A 20,624-nucleotide genomic window follows, 5' to 3' on the forward strand; every position below is an offset into this window, starting at 1 on the left:
CTGTGTTCAGTTTTTAACGGGCTCTCCAATGGGCCATCGTACCACGAAATATGAGGGTGGTGGAATGGGGTGTTTCCCTTGTGAGAAGTGGTAAGATCGGTGTTCGAAGATGGCTTACCGCTTATGAGAAATAAAGATATATACATTTTCATCACCCTGCAATTGGTGTTTTTTCACTAATACATCGCCGGCCGCGGTGATCTCGCTGTTCTAGGCGCTCAGTGCGGAACCGCGCGACTGCTACGGTCGCAGGTTCGAATCCTGCCTAGGACATGAATGTGTGTGATGTCCTTAGGTTAGTTAGGTTTAAGTAGTTCTAAGTTCTAGGGGACTGATGACCTAAGAAGTTAAGTCCCACAGTGCTCAGAGCCATTTGAACTAACACATCGTTGTTTGGAGTGAGATTATCGGTGAAACGCGTTGCCCCAGTCTGATGAACATCAGCTAGACTGCTGATAAGCTTGAACACAGTTAATTTCGTTATCGAGAAAACGCTTTCACACAAATATGTAGCCCCAAACGTACTGCAGACTGGAGCAGTTATTCGAAACATCTACGTAAATGGTTCAAATGGCTCTGAGCATTATGGGACTTAACATCTGAGGTCATCAGTCCCCTAGAACTTAGAAGTACTTAAACCTAACTAACCTAAGGACATCACACACATCCATGCCCGAGGCAGGATTCGAACCTGCGACCGTAACGGTCGCACGGATCCAGACTGAAGTGCCTAGAACCGCTTGGCCACCGCGGCCGGCGAAACATCTACGTAAACTGTACTCGAAAGAAGGTCTTTTAAACCATATCAGTATTTTCTGCAGTGCATAACCTGTCCCCGACCAAAAGGCTACAGTAAAGTCAATGAGCTCTTACTCAGTTTCAGCGCCCATTGGAAAGGAGTTGCAAAAAACACTCAAACCCAGTTCAAATCTATTTAAGTCAATACATCTCCTATCAAAGCCTTCTAGCAATGTGTATACCATGGTAATAAATTCAGCAGATCGTTTGCTCAGTCTCCGTTTCAAGACTGATTTCATTTATAACTAGTGCAAAATTCCTGAAGTGCGCATATTGTCCTTCTGAAAGTTGCTTTATCCGTAACAGCAATTTTCTTGTTGTTGTTGTTGTTGTTGTCTTCAGTCCTGAGACTGGTTTGATGCAGCTCTCCATGCTACTCTATCCTGTGCAAGCTTCTTCATCTCGCAGTACCTACTGCAACCTACATCCTTCTGAATCTGCTTAGTGTATTCACCTCTTGGTCTCCCTCTACGATTTTTAGCCTCCACGCTGCCCTCCAATGCTAAATTTGTGATCCCTTGATGCCTCAAAACATGTCCTACCAACCGATCCCTTCTTCTAGTCAAGTTGTGCCACAAACTTCCCTTCTCCCCAATCCTATTCAATACCTCCTCATTAGTTACGTGATCTATCCACCTAATCTTTAGCATTCTTCTGTAGCACCACATTTCGAAAGCTTCCATTCTCTTCTTGTCCAAACTAGTTATCGTCCATGATTCACTTCCATACATGGCTACACTCCATACAAATACTTTCAGAAACGACTTCCTGATACATAAATCTATATTCGATGTTAACAACTTTCTCTTCTTCAGAAACGCTATCCTTGCCATTGCCAGTCTACATTTTATATCCTCTCTACTTCGACCATCATCAGTTATTTTACTTCCTAAATAGCAAAACTCCTTTACTACTTTAAGTATCTCATTTCCTAATCTAATTCCCTCAGCATCACCCGATTTAATTTGACTGCATTCCATTATCCTCGTTTTGCTTTTGTTGATGTTCATCTTATATCCTCCATTCAAGACACTGTCCATTCCGTTCAACTGCTCTTCCAAGTCCTTTGCCGTCTCTGACAGAATTACAATGTCATCGGCGAACTTCAAAGTTTTTTACTTCTTCTCCATGAATTTTAATACCTACTCCGAATTTTTCTTTTGTTTCCTTTACTGCTTGCTCAATATACAGATTGAATAACATCGGGGAGAGGCTACAACCCTGTCTCACTCCTTTCCCAACCACTGCTTACCTTTCATGCCCCTCGACTCTTATGACTGCCATCTGGTTTCTGTACAAATTGTAAATAGCCTTTCGCTCCCTGTATTTTACCCCTGCCACTTTCAGAATTTGAAAAAGAGTATTCCAGTCAACATTGTCAAAAGCTTTCTCTAAGTCTACAAACGCTAGAAACGTAGGTTTGCCTTTTCTTAATCTTTCTTCTAAGATAAGTCGTAAGGTCAGTAACGCCTCACGTGTTCCAACATTTCTACGGAATCCAAACTGATCCTCCCCGAGGTCCGCATCTACCAGTTTTTCCATTCGTCTGTAAAGAATTCGCGTTAATATTTTGCAGCTGTGACTTATTAAACTGATAGTTCGGTAACTCTCACATCTGTTAGCACCTGCTTTCTTTGGTATTAGAATTATTTTATTCTTCTTGAAGTCTGAGGGAATTTCACCTGTCTCATACATCTTGCTCACCAGCTGGTAGAGTTTTGTCATGACTGGCTCTCCCGAGGCCGTTAGTAGTTCTAATGGAATGTTGTCTACTCTGGGGGCCTTGTTTCGACTCAGGTCTTTCAGTGCTCTGTCAAACTGTTCACGCAGTATCTTATCTCCCATTTTGTCTTCATCTACATCCTCTTCCATTTCCATAATATTGTCCTCAAGTACATCGCCTTTGTATAAACCTTCTATATACTCTTTCCACCTTTCTGCCTTCCCTTCTTTGCTTAGAACTGGGTTGCCATCTGAGCTCTTGATATTCATACAAGTGGTTCTCTTCCCTCCAAAGGTCTCTTTAATTTTCCTTTAGGCAGTATCTATCTTACCCCTAGTGAGATAAGCTTCTACATCCTTACATTTGTCCTCTAGCCATCCCTGCTTAGCCATTTTGCACTTCCTGTCGACCTCATTTTTGAGACATTTGTATTCCTTTTTACCTGCTTCATTTACTGCATTTTTGTATTTTCTCCTTTCATCAATTAAATTCAATATTTCTTCAGTTACCCAAGGATTTCTACTAGCTCTCGTCTTTTTACCTACTTTATCCTCTGCTGCCTTCACTACTTCATCCCTCAGAGCTACCCATTCTTCTTCTACTGTGTTTCTTTCCCCCATTCCTGTCAATTGTTCCCTTATGGTCTCCTTGAAACTCTGTACAACCTCTGGTTCTTTCATTTTATCCAGATCCCATGTCCTTAAATTCCCACCTTTTTGCAGTTTCTTTAGTTTTAACCTACAGTTCTTAACCAATAGATTGTGGTCAGAGTCCACATCTGCCCCTGGAAATGTCTTACATTTTAAAACCTGATTCCTAAATCTCTGCCTTACCATTATATAATCTATTTGATATCTTTTAGTATCTCCAGGATTCTTCCATGCATACAACCTTCTTTTATGATCCTTGAACCAAGTGTTAGCTATGATTAAGTTATGCTCTGTGCAAAATTCTACCAGACGGCTTCCTCTTTCATTTCTCAGCCCCAATCCATAATCACCTACTATGTTTCCTTCTCTCCCAGTTCCTACGGACGAATTCAAGTCACCCATGACTATTAAATTTTCGTCTCCCTTCACTACCTGAATAATTTCTTTTATCTCATTATATATTTCATCAATTTCTTCATCATCTGCAGAGCTAGTTGGCATATAAACTTGTACTACTGTAGTAGGCATGGGCTTTGTGTCTATCTTGGCCACAATAATGCGTTCACTATACTATTTGTAGTAGCTTACCTGCACTCCTATTTTTTTATTCATTATTAAACCTACTCCAGCATTACCCCTATTTGATTGTGTATTTATAACCCTGTATTCGCCTGACCAAAAGTCTTGTTCCTCCTGCCACCGAACTTCACTAATTCCCACTATATCTAACTTTAACCTATCCATTTCCCTTTTTAAATTTTCTAGCCTACCTGCCCGATTAAGGGATCTGACATTCCACTCTCCGATCCGTAGAACGCCAGTTTTCTTTCTCCTGATAACGACGTCCTCCTGAGTAGTCCTTGCCCGGAGATCCGAATGGGGGACTATTTTACCTCCGGAATATTTTACCCAAGAGGACGCCATCATCATTTAATCATATAGTAAATCTGCATGTCCTCGGGAAAAATTACGGCTGTAGTTTCCCCTTGCTTTCAGCCGTTCGCAGTACCAGCACAGCAAGGCCGTTTTGGTTAATGTTGCAAGGCCAGATCAGTCAATCATCCAGACTGTTGCCCTAGCAATTACTGAAAAGGCTGCTGCCCCTCTTCAGGAACCACACGTTTGTCTGGCCTCTCAACAGATACCCCTCCGTTGTGGTTGCACCTACGGTACGGCCATCTGTATCGCTGAGGCACGCAAGCCTCCCCACCAACGGCAAGGTCCATGGTTCATGGGGGGGACAATTTTCTTATAAAATACATAATACCTACCCTGTGGTGCAGTATGCTGTCGTCAGCTCACCGATCGGGAAAGGTGAAGCACGAAGATCGGTAAGTAGGCGCAGGATCAATCGTGCCTATCACGAGAGACACACCGACAAGCAACGCGCCCCCAACGCCTTCTCGTCAGCACTTACTTGGGCCGCCGCAGCTGACCGGAGGGCCTAGCTACCTCACGTTACAGTTGGACAACTGTCAGTCCACATGAAGAGCGGGATTAGTTCGTAATAGGCTACGATAGTACACAGCGACCAGATTGGTGACTACAACAAGATAACCGATATTGTTTGCAAGAGGACAATGCTGATGAGCTTGCTTTATAAGACATGGACTCCATTCTAGTTAAGTAAAACCTTAAAGTTCATTTAGATAAAAAACCGCATTAATCCACTTGTGTGCATTGGTGTTTTAGAAAGAGGATGACAGTAACCCATAACAATATCCTCTCCCTTGATTCCTTGCGGTACAAGACTCTACAAAAGGTGCAAAGTTGTACTCAAGACATTGAGGGGCTTTGTTAGGTCAATTAGAAGTGTAAGATGTAATACCCATTTTGGGTTATCAAACTCTTTTAACAACGTTCCTTTCATGTTCATGATTAATACTATGTCTTTATGAAAGTTCAAAAAAACGTTTTAAATACATCTACTCAAACAGCGTAGTTCACAAAAATACGGCCCAATTCCATAATCACACTCTAGTTCTGCCAGGAATAATTTATATTTGCGATGTCCCAAACAGTCCGATCTCCGTTCTTTAACGGGTTTTACAACAACGTCCCAGAAGCAATTTATTTTCGCACATTGTGCTAGCAGGCTAGCGCGATGCAGGATGCAATGTATCGCTGGTATTTCCCGCTGGCTACCAACTTCGTTCGTTTTTTGTCTTATCAAGACAAAGATACCAGTCATTTACCCAATCATTACAGAAGCTCCATCTGCTGCAATAGATAAAAGTTTTTTCCCAGCAAAGGTCTCGTCTGTCAGTGTTATCTAAGAAACAAAATACGTCGTCGGCCATAGTTTTATCATGCATTGGCACTAAATCAAGGGGTTCTTCCATCACATTGATTTCAACGTCAACACCTCATAGATATGCAGCAAGCTGAGCAATGTCCGATACCTCAGTGCTTTCATCCGAAGTGTAAGTGAAAATAAACTAAATCTTTAGTATTATATTTCCGCTGCATTTCCACGTCATTTGCTATTTCTTCGATGAGTCTGAAGGAACTGTTTCTGATGTGGCCGAGCGGTTCTAGGCGCTTCAGTCTGGAACTGCGCGACCGCTACGGTCGCAGGTTCGTATCCTGCCTCGGCCATGGATGTGTGTGATGTCCTTAGGTTAGTTAGGTTTAAGTAGTTCTAAGTTCTAGGGGACTGATGACCTCAGCAGTTACGTCCCATAGTGCTCAGAGCCATTTGAACCTGTAAATACGTTATAAAGAAGAGATAAAACCGAGAGCAAAACCACATAATGCTTTTAAATAATAGGAATATTTTCAAGAAATCACATATCTGGTTCTTTTTCTTTCTTCTGTTGTAGCTCGAGAAGTTTGGCCTTCTTTTTCTCAGTATCCAAAGTGATCAATTTAGGAAATTTGTGACAAGGTGGTAAGGTCTTACGAGACCAAACTGCTGAGGTCATCGGTCCCTGGGCTGCCACATTATAACTTAAACTAACTTATGCTAAGGACACTGGACTAGCATTCGATAGGACGACGGTTCAATCCCGCGTCCGGCCATCCTGATTTAGGTTTTCCGTGATTTTCGTAAATCGCTGTAGGAAAATGCCGAATCCGATGAGACCGATGACCTTGCTGTTTGTTCTCTTCCCCCAACACAGCCCAGCCCAGCTAAGGACAACACATACACCCATGCTTGAGGGAGGACTCGAACCTCCGATGGGGAGAGCCGCCCGGATCTTGACATGAATGCGTTAGCCGCGCGCGGCAGAGTGATCACGAGTATCTCATGAAGGAATTCAAAATGTCGGTACTCGTTTTACTTCCTCCATTCCGTTAAAATAGCGTTACGAAAGAGACAATAAGCGACTGTTTGTGTTTTAAAAAAGTAGTCTTCTCACTGTGGGATATACAGTAACGATTCGACTGATTTTCGGCTTGAAGATCTTAACTCCTCCTCAGCTGTTTTGCATTCTCTAACTTTGTCCTATAACAAACACAAAACGGACTTCGAAATCCACAACACTGAAACGAAGTAAACAGTTCCACCTTACCGCGCGCATGCCGGTAACAGACGTGCGATGTTGGCAAAGAAGTGGAGTAGGGATTGCTGGCTGACACCGCCTGCGGTAGGACTGTTGATGCTTTTAAAAATATCGGTATTCCGGTATACCGATATTGTAAAAGGATACCGTTGGGTGCACTCGATATATCGAAATACCGGATAGATAGTGTCGATATATCGGTGAAAAAAATATTGACATAACTGCCTATAAAAATATCTGTTGCTCATAGTAAATACACTGCCGATTTTAGAGCTGTATATTTAAGTATTGACTTATTGTTAGATATTCTATAAATCAAGATGCTAGCAGGCTCCTGTCCCCCTTGGAGCAAGAACAGAAAGGGAAACGATGCAAGTTCACGCTTAGCAATAACCACTTGGCTAACAATGGTAACTGCGTAAAAGTGGCACAGTAAAAATTGTCTGACGGGGATGTTGGTCGGTTTCGTCAGGTATCGGATTTTTCCCGAACACTTCGTGTCGACTTCCCTGTTGTTTTTTTTTTTTTTTTCATTTCTGCAAACGTCAGCAACCTAGCAGTTATAGTGTTAAAACTTCGTGAAGAAGATAAACGTTGCAGTTTCTGTTGGTGGCCCCGAGCCTCTGTTATGGTAGCATTTCCCTTCACACGTCTAGGCCCATAGCAACGACCAAGCTTGACGTTTAGTTTTGTGTTCATTATTTTCAGAAAATGTTTTAGAGAATTTCGATGTGAAGAAGAAGCACACTAGTTGATTTAAAAAGTAGTACGACTCCTTCATACAGCGAAAGTAACATTATGTCCTACTACCAGTTCAAAAGACAATTCCTATTATTTTCTGAAACTTCGGGCAAAATATAATGTAAAATAGAAATATTGGCCGTTGATATTGCTTCTCTGACATCGATATATCGAGGAAAATATATCGCCGATCTATATCATTTTATTTATTGTATCGATGTATCGATATTATATCAGCAGAATAGCCCGCGTGCGAGCAGCGCGAGTCCAAATGGTTCAAATGGTTCTAAGCACTATGGGACTTAACAGCTGAGGTCATCAGTCCCCTAAACTTAGAACTACTTAAACCTAACTAACCTAAGGTCATCAAACACATCCATGCCCGAGGCAGGATTCGAACCTGCGATCGCAGGAGGCGCGCGGTTCCAGACTGAAGCGCCTAGAAGCTCTTGGCCACACTGGCCGGCTGCGTGAGTGCAGACGGGTGTCCGCGCCGGCGTTGGCGCATTTGGCAGCCCTGTACCAGAGGAGTGGTTTCGAATGTTCCTGTCCACATATGGTCACCCTGGCAGCGATTTTGGGGATTGCCTGAATCACTTCAGGCGAATGCTGTGGCTGTTGTTTAAAACTACGTCACAACTTTTCTCCTTTTGTAGCCTTACCTCGTTGGGGCTTGTACTCTTGTTTCTACAGCCGTCGATAGGACGCCAACATCTATCCAAAATGGTACTTTACGTCTTGTGGTTGCAGGCAAAGCGACGTTCTCTCCTTTTTTACTATTTTAATAATGTTGTTGTATTACTGTGTATCCCTCTTAATGTGTCGGTTTCAGTTCCTTGATTTTCGTGTTCACGGTTATTTCATAAAGTATAGATAACACAACAGCGAAAAATTAAAGAGCCAACACGCTTATTAATTCACCACAGACGAGACTTAAGATTCAGACATGAAATCTCTTTACGTAGTACAGGTACGTGCATTTATTTTCAAAAAGACATTTTCTATCTAAGAACACTAATAAATGAATGTTTACAAATCATATTACGTGAGCATCCAAAAGTACGTAATCGTGGTCTTACTAATTTTGGAGCACATTGTTAAATTATTAAACATCATTACCGTGTATCTGAATGGGTAAACCTCGAGAACACAGAACAACACAACGTAAAGCACACAGCTCAGTCACTACTATGAACTATCGAAAAAATTACGCATGTTGCTAAGGTGGACCTCTGGTGGTTGTTGTTGTGGTCTTCAGTCCTGAGACTGAATTGATGCAGCTCTCCATGCTGCTCTATCCTGTGCAAGCTTCTTCATCTCCCAGTACCTATTGCAACCTACATCCTTCTGAATCTGCTTAGTGTAGTCATCTCTTGGTCTCCATCTACGATTTTTACCCTCCACGCTGCCCTCCAATACTAAATTGGTGATCCCTTGATGCCTCAGAACATGTCCTACCAACCGATCCCTTCTTCTGGTCAAGTTGTGCCACAAACTTCTCTTCTCCCCAATCCGATTCAATAGTTCCTCATTAGTTATGTGATCTACAGATCTAATCTTCAGCATTCTTCTGTAGCACCACATTTCGAAAGCTTCTATTCTCTTCTTGTCCACACTACAGGTATTTATCGTCCATGATTCAATTCCATACATGGCTACACTCCATACAAATACTTTCAGAAATGACTTCCTGACACTTAAATCTATACTCGATGTTAACAAACTTTTCTTCTTCAGAAACGCTTTCCTTGCCATTGCCAGTCTACATTTCATATCCTCTCTACTTCGACCATCATCAGTTATTTTGCTCCCCAAATAGCAAAACTCCTTTACTACTTTAAGTGTCTCACTTCCTAATCTAATTCCGTCAGCATCACACGACTTAATTCGACTACATTCCATTATCCACGTTTTGCTTTTGTTGATGGTCATCTTATATCCTCCTTTGAAGACACTATCCATTCAGTTCAACTGCTCTTCCAAGTCCTTTGCTGTCTCTGACACAATTACGATGTCATCGGCGAACTTCAAAGTTTCTATTTCTTCTCCTTTGACTTTAATACCTACTCCGAATTTTTCTTTTGTTTCCTTCACTGCTTGCTCAATATACAGATTGAATAACATCGGGGATAGACTACAGCCCTGTCTCGCTCTCTTCCCAACCACTGCTTCCCTTTCATGTCCCTCGACTCTTATAACTGCCATCTGGTTTCCGTAAAAATTGTAAATAGCCTTTCGCTCCCTTTATTTTACCCCTGCCACCTTCAGAATTTGAAAGAGAATATTCCAATCAACAATGTCAAAAGCTTTCTCTAAGTCTACAAATGCTAGAAACGTAGGTTTGCGCTGCCTTAATCTAGCTTCTAAGGTAAGTCGTAGGGACAGTATTGCCTCACGTGTTCCAACATTTCTACGGAATCCAAACTGATCTTCCCCGAGGTCCGCTTCTACTAGTTTTTCCATCCGTCTGTAAAGAACTCGCGTTAGTATTTTACAGCTGCGACTTATTAAACTAATAGTTCGGTAATTTTCACATCTGTCAACACCTGCTTTCTTTGGGATTGGAATTATTATATTCTTCTTGAAGTCTGAGGGTATTTCGCCTGTCTCATACATCTTGCTCATCATATGGTCGAGTTTTGTCAGGACTGGCTCTCCCAAGGCCATCAGTAGTTCCAATGGAATGTTGTCTACTCCGGGGGCCTTGTTTCGACTCAGGTCTTTCAGTGCTCTGTCAAACTCTTCACGCACTATCGTATCTCCGATTTCATCTCCATCTCCATCCTCTTCCATTTCCATAATATTGTCCTCAAGTACATCGCCCTTGTATAGACCCTCTATATACTCCTTCCACCTTTCTGCTTTCCCTTCTTTGGTTAGAACTGGGTTTCCATCTGAGCTCTTGATATTCATACAAGTGGTTCTCTTCTCTCCAAAGGTCTCTTTAATTTTCCTGTAGGCAGTATCTATCTTACCCCTAGTGAGATAAGCTTCTATATCCTTACATTTGCCCTCTAGCCATCCCTGCTTAGACATTTTGCTCTTCCTGTCGATCTCATTTTTGAGACGTTTGTATTCCTTTTTGCCTGCTTCATTTATTGCATTTTTATATTTTCTCCTTTCATCAATTAAATTCAATATTTCTTCTTTTACCCAAAGATTTCTACTAGCTCTCGTCTTTTTACCTACTTCATCCTCTCCTGCCTTCACTACTTCATCCCTCAAAGCTACCCATTCTTCTTACACCGCATTTCTTTCCCCCATTCTTGTCAATTGCTCCCTTATGCTCTCCCTGAAACTCTGTACAACCTCTGGTTCTTTTGTTTTTCCAGGTCCCATCTCCTTACATTCGCACTTTTTTGCAGTTTCTTTAGTTTTAATCTACAGGTCATAACCAATAGATTGTGGTCAGAGTCCACATCTGCCTCTGGAAATGTCTTACAATTTAAAACCTTGTTCCTAAATCTCTGCCTTACCATTATATAATCTATCTGAAACCTGTCAGTATCTCCAGGCTTCTTCCATGTATACAGCCTTCTTTTATGATTCTTGAACAAAGTGTTAGCTATGATTAATTGTGCTCTGTGCAAAACTCTACCAGGCGTCTTCCTCTTTCATTTCTTTGCCCCAGTCCATACTCACCTACTACGTTTTCTTCTCTCCCTTTTCCTACTACCGAATTCCAGTCACCCATGACTATTAAATTTTCGTCCCCCTTTACTATCTGAATAATTTCTTTTATTTGATCATACATTTCTTCAATTTCTTAGTCACCTGCAGAGCTAGTTGGCATATAAACTTGTACTATTGTAGTAGGTGTGGGCTTCGTATCTGTCTTGGCCACAATAATGCGTTCACTATGTTGTTTGTAGTAGCTTACCCGCATTCCTATTTTCCTCTTCATTATTAAACCTACTCCTGCATTACCCCTATTTGATTTTGTGTTTATAACCCTGTAACCAAAGCAATAAGGGTGTTACCCATAATAATATTATAAGTGCGAGAGTAGCTCGGCCAGTTACGTTCTCACCACTAAACCGCTGTATCGATTTCAGCGAAATCTGCTAAGGAGATAGTCTGAACACTGAAGAAAAACATGTTCTAATTTACACTACTGGCCATTAAAACTGCTACACCACGATGACGACGTGCTACAGACTCGAAATTTAACCGACAAGAAGAAGATGCTGTGATATGTGTCTGAGTCAACAGATGGGGACGTTTGCAATACAACAACAATCTGCACGAACAGTTCGACGTTTGCAGCAGCATGGACTATCAGCTCGGAGACCATGGCTGCGTTTACCCTTGACGCTGCAACACAGACAGGAGCGCCTGCGGTGGTGTATTCAGCGACGATTCTGTGTGCACGAATGGGAAAACGTCACTTGTCGGATGAATCCAGGGTTTACAGCATCAGGATGGTCGCAACCGTGTTTGGCGACATCGCGGTGAACGCACATTAGAAGCGTGTATTCGTTACCGCCATACTGGCGTATCACCATGCGTGATGGTATGGGGTGCCATTGGTTACTCGTCTGTCACCTCTTGTTCGCATTGACGGCACTTTGAACAGTGGACGTTACGTTTCAGATGTGTTACGACCCGTGGCTCTACCCTTCATTCGATCCCTGCGAAACCCTACATTTCCGAAGGATAATGCATGACCGCATGTTGCAGGTCCTGTACGGGCCTTTCTGGAAACAGAAAAAGTTCTACTGCTGTCCTGGCCAGCAAATACTCCAGATCTCTCACCAACTGGAAACGTCTGGTCAATGGTGGACGAGCAACTGGCTTGTCACAATACGCCAGTCACTACTCTTGAAGTACTGTGGTATCGTGTTGAAGCTGCATGGCCATCTGTACCTGTACACGCCATCTAAGCTCTGTTTGACCTAATACCCAGGCGCATCAAGGCCGTTATTACGGGCAAAGGTGTTTGTTCTGGGTACTGATTTCTGAGGATCTATGCACCCAAATTGCGTGAAAATGTAATCAGATGCCAGTTCTAGTATAATATATTTGTCCAATGAATACCCGTTTATCATCTGCATTTCTTCTTGGTGTAGCAATCTTAATGGCCAGTAGTGTAGAAAGTTAAAAAAAAGTATATTAAATTTGTTTCATGATGTGCAAGTTGTATAGAGCACAACTTCTTGAGCAGCACGATGCGTAGATGTGCACTCATGGCCACGCACCTCAGCACGCAGCACTCGGCAGCGAGGCAGCGAGTCCCACATCGTCGTGCGTTGAGACAGTTGTGTGTGGCGATGGGGCCTTCCTTACCTGGACAGGCAGGCAGAAGAGGCCAGCTGATGTCATCGCATGTTCAATAGCTTACATGCTCACCATCAATCGTTATAACAAAACTATCGATACGAGAGCACAGCTGCTGGCAGCGACAAGACCTAGTACAACTGAAAATACAGTGCCCATAAATATGAAAAGTGAACAGCAGTAAATCAAGTCTGAATAGAAACATTAGAAAATCATACTGTAAAATAACTTCACTACATTACAGAATCTTAATCTGTTACTTCAACTGCCGGCCGGGGTGGCCGAGCGGTTCTAGACTCTACAGTCTGGAACCGCGCGACCGCTACGACCGCAGGTTCGAACCCTGCCTCGGGCATGGATATGCGTGATGTCGTTAGTTTAGTTAGGTTTAACTAGTTCTAAGTTCTAGGGGACGGATGAGCTCAGAAGTTAAGTCCTATAGTGCTCAGAGCCATTTGAACCATTTTTTGTTACTTCAGCTATGTACCTACACCTGGCAAGATCCACCAGTGACAGACAATAGCCTACCGCCGACTTGAGTATTATTTTTGATTGGATTTCTGTGTCTGGAGTCCTTTCTGCCACCAAAAATAATCTTTTAAAGGGAGAAAAATTATGTACATTATCTGTCACTGAAAAGCGTAAACATTCTTCCTTGTGCATTTGCATTTTAAGTGCGAAGGAAGGAAGAAATATTAATGGTTTAATATCCCGCCGCAGCGAGGTTAACGGAGCACGAGGTCAGATCGGGGAAGGATACGAGATGAAGTCGGTCTTGTACTTTCTAAAGGCAAAATCGCTGAATTTGCGTCAGTCGCTTTCGGGAAACCACAGAAAATCTATATCTGGATAGCTGGACTGGGAATCAAACCCGATTTTTCTTTTACGAATCCAGCGTCTTAGCACTAAAGACGTTGCCCTATATGTATTTTAACTGTTTCTGTGTTGTCGTTGTGAAGCTGAAAAAGTGAACTAGCAGGGAAATAATGAATGAAAGTGAGGAAATCACACTCACGTTGGTCATTGTACCAGAGCGTCGGACGTTGATTTGAATCGAGGATTCGATCCATGACTTTCGGCGAGACAGAGGAACAACTGATCAAATATTTGTGATAAGACAAATGATGGAAAAGTTCTGTGAATATGATATAGATCTGCATTTTCTATTCATCGACGTCAAACAAGCCTTTGACAGCATAAATCGGCAAGAACTATACATAGTACTGAAAGAAGTTGGTATATGTGCTAAATTAACAAGACTAATCAGAATGACAATGACAGAGACAACAGCAAAAGTAAAGGTACTTACCAGAACAAGTGGAAGCTTTGACTTTAATAAAGGTGTGAAGAAGGGAATAGTCTCTCCACTGTACTATTCAATTTAGCGCTGCATAGTGCAGTAAATAAAATCAAAAGTAGAGGCAGCATGTTTAAGAAAACTAGCCAGATATGTGCATACGCTGATGACATTGCTGTAGTGGAAAGAAATACCAATACACTCCTAGAAACATACCGGGCAATGCAAACAGAAGCCTTAAAAATTGGTCTCATAGTAAATGAAAACAAAACAAAATATATGGTAATGTCAAAATCTGAGGCCAGAAGAACCCCTAAAAACCTAAACATCAATGGGAAATGCTTCAATGTAGTGTCCTCTTTTAACTACTTGGGAGCCCTAATAACAAATGATAACAATACTGGAAAGGCTATAAGGGAAAAAATACAAGCAGGAAACAGAACTTACTTTGCAAATATGTAACTTTTCAAAAATAGCCTTGTTACAAGAAAAACTAAACTGCTAATATATAATTCCCTAGTCCGCCCAGTTATCGCATACGGCTCAGAGGTATGGACGTTGACAGAACACGTTAAAAATGCACTAAGAAGCGTTGAGCGGAAAATACTACGCAAAATCTATATAAGGGAGGAAGAAGGCCGGAGAATACGCTACAATGCCGAATTACAAGAGTTATTACAAGGCAGGGACATAGTAAACTTTGCGAAATCACAGCGAATACGATGGCTAGGACACATGGAGAGGATGTCAGAAGACAGAATTCCAAAGAAAATGGTGAAAGGTATGATCCATTCAGTTAGGCGAAAAGGGAGAGCTAGAAGAAGATGGATCGACGAGGTAATAATGGATATCACCAGTATGGGAGTCCGGGGATGGGAAAGAGCAGCAAATAACCGAGAAGTGTGGAGGAAGATTGTTGAAGAATCCAAGGCTCATCAAGGGCTGTAGTGCTACTGAAGAAGATGAAGATTCGATCCATGTCTCGAACGCGTCCCTCTCACTGCAGCTGGTGTACAGCGCATTACGAGACGCGAGGCAGCCACGCTCAGTTGTGAAATGAAAGGAAACCAACAAGCAGGTACGGAACCTGCTGAACGGTGTAGAACAAACCGCACTCCTTCCGAAACTTCTATCATTCCAGCTCTCGAGTGCTTCACACGGTCCTGATCGTAGCGCAGAGGTCGGTGCCAGGACGCCGGCCGGTCGCCTGTCTTTCCCAGGGAGATATTCGCCCACTCACGCGGCCGGCAGGCGCAGCCGGCGATTAGATCTAAGCTGTCGCGGGGAAATTGTATATGATTTGAGTCAGCCGGCCGATGCGATGCGATGCGTGTAGAATGCCGCCGCGCCTTCCGAATGCGTATCGTGTGATCTCGCCGCCAGATGGTCCACCCACGCCCCGGCCGCGCCGCCGGCATTCCTCGGGCCGGGCATTGTTTAAAATGCCACAGTCTGCCTTCCGACGTGCAACTCACTTCTCGCCCTTTGTGCGGCCGTCTCGGTACGGCACCCTTTGGCCGACGACGCCCCATTTCCGATGAAGAGAGAGAGAGAGCGAAGCCGCCGAATGCATATTCTCGAAACGCGATAAGAGCACTGACACGAACGAGGGATCAAAAAACATGCGTCCGCTTTGTCCTTCGGGAAATTATGAATTTCTGTCAAGGATGAATTATTATGATAAAAACGCAGTGACGAAGCATATAAATAAACTTCCAGCTCGAAGTGACATTAACGATGTATTGGGAAACAGGTAAAGAAAGCTAAGGAAACACAAAAGAAACCAGGAACGCTGCTGAAATCATTGTAACACAAATATCATCCCTTACGTTAGATATGTACTGATATATGTTTGTGATAAAACTAGGATTTTTCTCTCATATCGCGGACTGCACATCAAAAGACGTGTATTAAAATTTTAATTTTTTCCCTCTTTCATATGAAAGAACGCAGTATAGCAGCTCTTCAATAAAATTAACACGTAAAATTTAATTATTATGATTAGCATTTTTATGAGAACAGCTCAGTTACAATGGCAACTCAGCTTTACACTGATCTTTTAGTAACTACTGACGCTGAAAAAAGGTAATCATTTCTCGAAACTCAATATATTTGTCATCAGAAAGCGTCCGCGATGCTGATTTATACATAATTGGCTAATTTTTTTCAGTCTGCAGATCGCTGCTTTTTGTTTCCAAATTATCAGGTCTGCAGATCGTATGTTAAGGTAGGGTAATGTGAGGTAAATCCAACCAAGTAATTTCTTCTGGCTATAAAACGCTTATCCGAGGTCGGATCTTAACGTTAAATAGGTTTAATTATAGTAAATACAAAGGAGCAACTGCTTGCAAAATATTTTTGCTATACCATCAATAGTTTTTGAGATATCCGTGTTTTAAGAAACGTCCATTTTTGCCATTTCCAAAATGGTGAGGAACATCCAACCCCCTATTTGTTTGGCTGATTTTGGACAGAAATAGTTCTAAACGAACGTTTTTTTGGGGGGGGGGGGATAATTATCTGCAAATTATGCTTTTTACATAAATGAACAGAAAGTGTTCAAAAGAATAACAATATTTAGCGTACTAAATGTACTGAAAGTTAAATGAATGTAAATTTTAATTGAAAAAAAGATGATTTCATTGCACGGCAGTGTAACAGCAATGTCGATCTCGGAATGTTAAAATCACGAGCAACAGCTCGTAAAGACATTCCCATCTGAATTTCAGCAACTGCTCGGCAAATATCATTCTGACTGCGTTTTGTCGTTTTTCGTTTGTAATTTTGTACCATTTTTCTAAAAATAAACAAAAATTAACTTTGTTTCAATAAATAAATAATTCCATACAAATAAACAATAAAAAATGTGCGGTCGGATTTACCCCACCATTTAACGGTCGGGTTTACCCCACCATGTCATTTTTCATTTAATTCTCATAGAAACAATTTACACGAAATTTCCAACAAAAATGATACATTCACTGAGTAGGTCACAAAATGCACTACAAAATCACTTAACGTTTGTTTTGCGATCGTTTTGTTTATAAGGTAAATCTAATGATGCAATTTGCACAAAAATGAAATTGAAACAATCGAAAACACACTGGTTGTCTTTTGAGTGTCTAAATGTCAAATGCAGCAAAACTGTCATGATGACATTTTCGTTATTTCGAATGCTCTATGTGGTAACACCAATGCGAAATCGCTCCTCTTTACCGTTACTCACTAATAGAGGGCGGTCGGGTTTACCCAACTAGTCGATTTTACCCCACCTTACCCTATAAAATTCGGCTATTGGAATTTACCACATAATACGTTAACTTATTGAAAATATAACTGTGAAGTCCTCGAACTACCCAACGCGGAGTCATAGCTAAATGTCAGTATGCTCGATAATATTATTCTACTTTGACGTTCGCATACTGATAATTGGTAAGCAGCACGAAGCAAATCAGCTACGACCAACGGACGTCTTATAAGTGGATCACATAAGAAACTAGTAACGTAATAACTACAGTAATCATTCACTATTCATGAACTAATCAAAATGACTACTCACACAGATAATGCAGTGCAGTCACTAAACCGTTGGAATCGACCAAATCATATAAATACCTGGGTATAACACCCTGTAGGCATATGAAATGGAATGATCATATAGACTCAGTCGTGGATAAACAGGTGGTAGAGTCCGATTTATTGGGGGAAGGCTGCAAAGGAGATTGCTTACAAATTACTCGTGCAACCATCCTAGAATAGTTTTCAAGAGTGTGGGACTAACAGGGGATATTGAACGTATACAGAGAAGGGCAGCACGAATGGCCATAGGTTTATTTAATCCGTGGGAGAGTGTCACAGAAATACTGCAGGAACTGAACTGGAAGACTCTTGAAAATAGACGTAAACTATCCCGATAAAGCCTATTAACAAAGTTTCATGAATAGGCTTTAAATTATGAATTTAGAAAATACTGCAATCCAATATACATGGCTCATATAGGAATCATGAGGATAAGACATAATAATTACGGCACGCACTGAACCATCTAACAGTCATTCTTCCCGCACTCAATATGTGAATGGAACAGGAAGAAGCCCTAATAACTGGTACAATGGGATGTACTCTCTGCGATAAATCTCCCGGTGGTTTGCAGAGTATACATGTAGATGTAGAACTGAATGATTTACTGCGATGGTTGAAATGGTACGCTCCTAATAAAACTTCATATTTGAGTGCCAAAATAATTAGTAACGAAAGCTTGTGCAAATAGCTGAATAAAGAAATCAGTTTTTTACAATAGTTTTTATATAATAGTCTCAGAATGTGAACGCAAATTGTTAGTGAGAAACTGCATTTTACAAGCAGTTATGACTTAGCTGGACTGTTGCTGTGACAGCATTGCTCAGACACAGATAAATAATTTCCATATCCTTCCTCGTTTGTTTTACAGCTACGTGACGTTAATCATTGAATAGTGGCACATCTCTTCTCGTAACATTTCCATATAAAGCCGTGTTATAAATATTACTCCATACGTATTTCATGTATCATCTCAAAATGCTCACAACTGCCCACAGAGCAAACGCAATAGTGACAACGGACCGATCACCGCAGACTACTACTCTGAAAGTTGTTACGATAAAGACTGTGCCTTATCAGCACAGCTCTCTTACAAGTACAATAAATGTTTTACATACTTTCTTTCCACTTAATACACATACTATTTTTCAGTACAATTTAACTTTTGAAATATTTGAGTACACAAATAATATTAACCAGAAATGTTGGAGTGCTCTAACGGAAATGACAGTATTCATACAAACAGTTCCTTACGCTACAAACAGTTGGCGTTAATGATTACGATATACAGAACAGTGGCGCATACTTAGAAATATACCAAATCGGATTATAAATTTAAATTAATAAACTCGAAAATAAAAAATCATGCAGTGTCTCTGGGTCTCTTAAGTAAGTGACGTTGCTGCCTTGATACAACTGTGTCGTTGTAAGTTACAGAGTAACCTGTCGTAGAGGAACTGTCAGTTAATGTCATATGAGCACACTGTAGTGAACTGAAATTCATTTATGAGAGGTTGCTATGTATAAAGTAACTGCAACATATTGTCTGAAGATGGGCTATACATGGTGTGCTAGGAGGAGTGGTCAGTATTCAGGGATATGACAGGAACGACCATTTCAAGCAAATAGGTTCATGTGGAACGGACATAATTATGTCCTATTCCGAATGGTTTCCCAAATACAATGCGTTTAATGTACATTGTTATTTATTTTCTGTGTTATTCAGTGCATTGTCAGGTTTACACAAGAAATGTGTAAAACAGTAAACTGTATAATTTTTGTTACATAAAGTATCAACTGAAAAATATGTATGAAGATGGCGTCTGTTCTTTCGGAGATAAGTTCGTGCAGTCAGACTATTCTCTGTGCTCAGTCGAAAAGAGCCTCTGCCATGTAAACAGGAGATTCCGGGTTTGAGTTCCGGTCGGGGCACACATTTTCAACTGTCCTCGTTGATATTTATCAATGCCTGTAAGCAGCTGATGGTCTGGATTTCATTGTAATTTCATTCTCCGGACATGTCCGAAAGAAGAGTTACCATTGGTGATCCTGCAGCTCTCGAAGAATGAAATTACAATGAAATTCAGACCATTAGCTGCTTACAGGCGTTGATAAATATCAACGGGGACAGTTGAAAATGTCGTTGCCGACGTCACAATGACATCCGTTCAAGTTCGTTTGCTGATCCTTCCACTCAGTCTTTTTATTATTTTTTTACTACAGAGGCCAACCGGCCCCCCGTGAAAGCCACATTTCCAACTCACTGACCATACACTACATTTGTGCCCCTGCCCACTATACACATGCACCTCGAAGCATAAATGTACACGTCACATTACAATTGTTGTACAGTTCATTATAAATTTTCGGATGTCCCTCCGTCTACCTTAGTGCATTTGTGCACTCTGGGGAGAGCATGTTGTGGTGCTTGTAAGAGTGCCACGTTCTGTAATGAGGACTGCCGCATCCATGATGAACTACTTAAACCTAACTAACCTAAGGACATCACACACACCCATGCCCGAGGCAGGATTCGAACATGCGATCGTAGCAGTCGCTTGGTTCCGGACTGTAGTGCCTAGAACCGCTCGGCCACCACGGCCGGCGCCAAAGGAACGTCTTCGACGTGTTAAACAAACGAGTTTTCCAAAAAAATGTAATTCTGTACCGTCATTCGTTCTTCTGAAATGACTTGGCCTATCAATAGGTTACTGATCATACCGTGCCAGGTATTGATCGAAAAACGAACTTGGAAATTTGTTTTTACTATAGCGTGTGGATTTTACCGCAGCCATCAACGTTGTTGATATTATGAACGAAATACAATTGACGATTGCCATTTAACCAGTGACAAAATCCACGTCGTGTGGCATTGTCGCCAACGTAAAAATTGTGTACGTGCGAAAGTCGCCGTGTACAGGTAGTGGGACTACGCTGCACCATTTCAACAACGTGTAGCTGTTCTCGCACAGGTTGCTCACCTACATGTTCCGAAGAAATATTGGAGTAATACCTGTTTCACGCATGTGCTAAAAACTCTGGTAAACACGCTA

The sequence above is a fragment of the Schistocerca gregaria genome, chromosome 4 (assembly GCF_023897955.1).
Source record: "Schistocerca gregaria isolate iqSchGreg1 chromosome 4, iqSchGreg1.2, whole genome shotgun sequence".
NCBI lineage: Eukaryota > Metazoa > Arthropoda > Insecta > Orthoptera > Acrididae > Schistocerca > Schistocerca gregaria.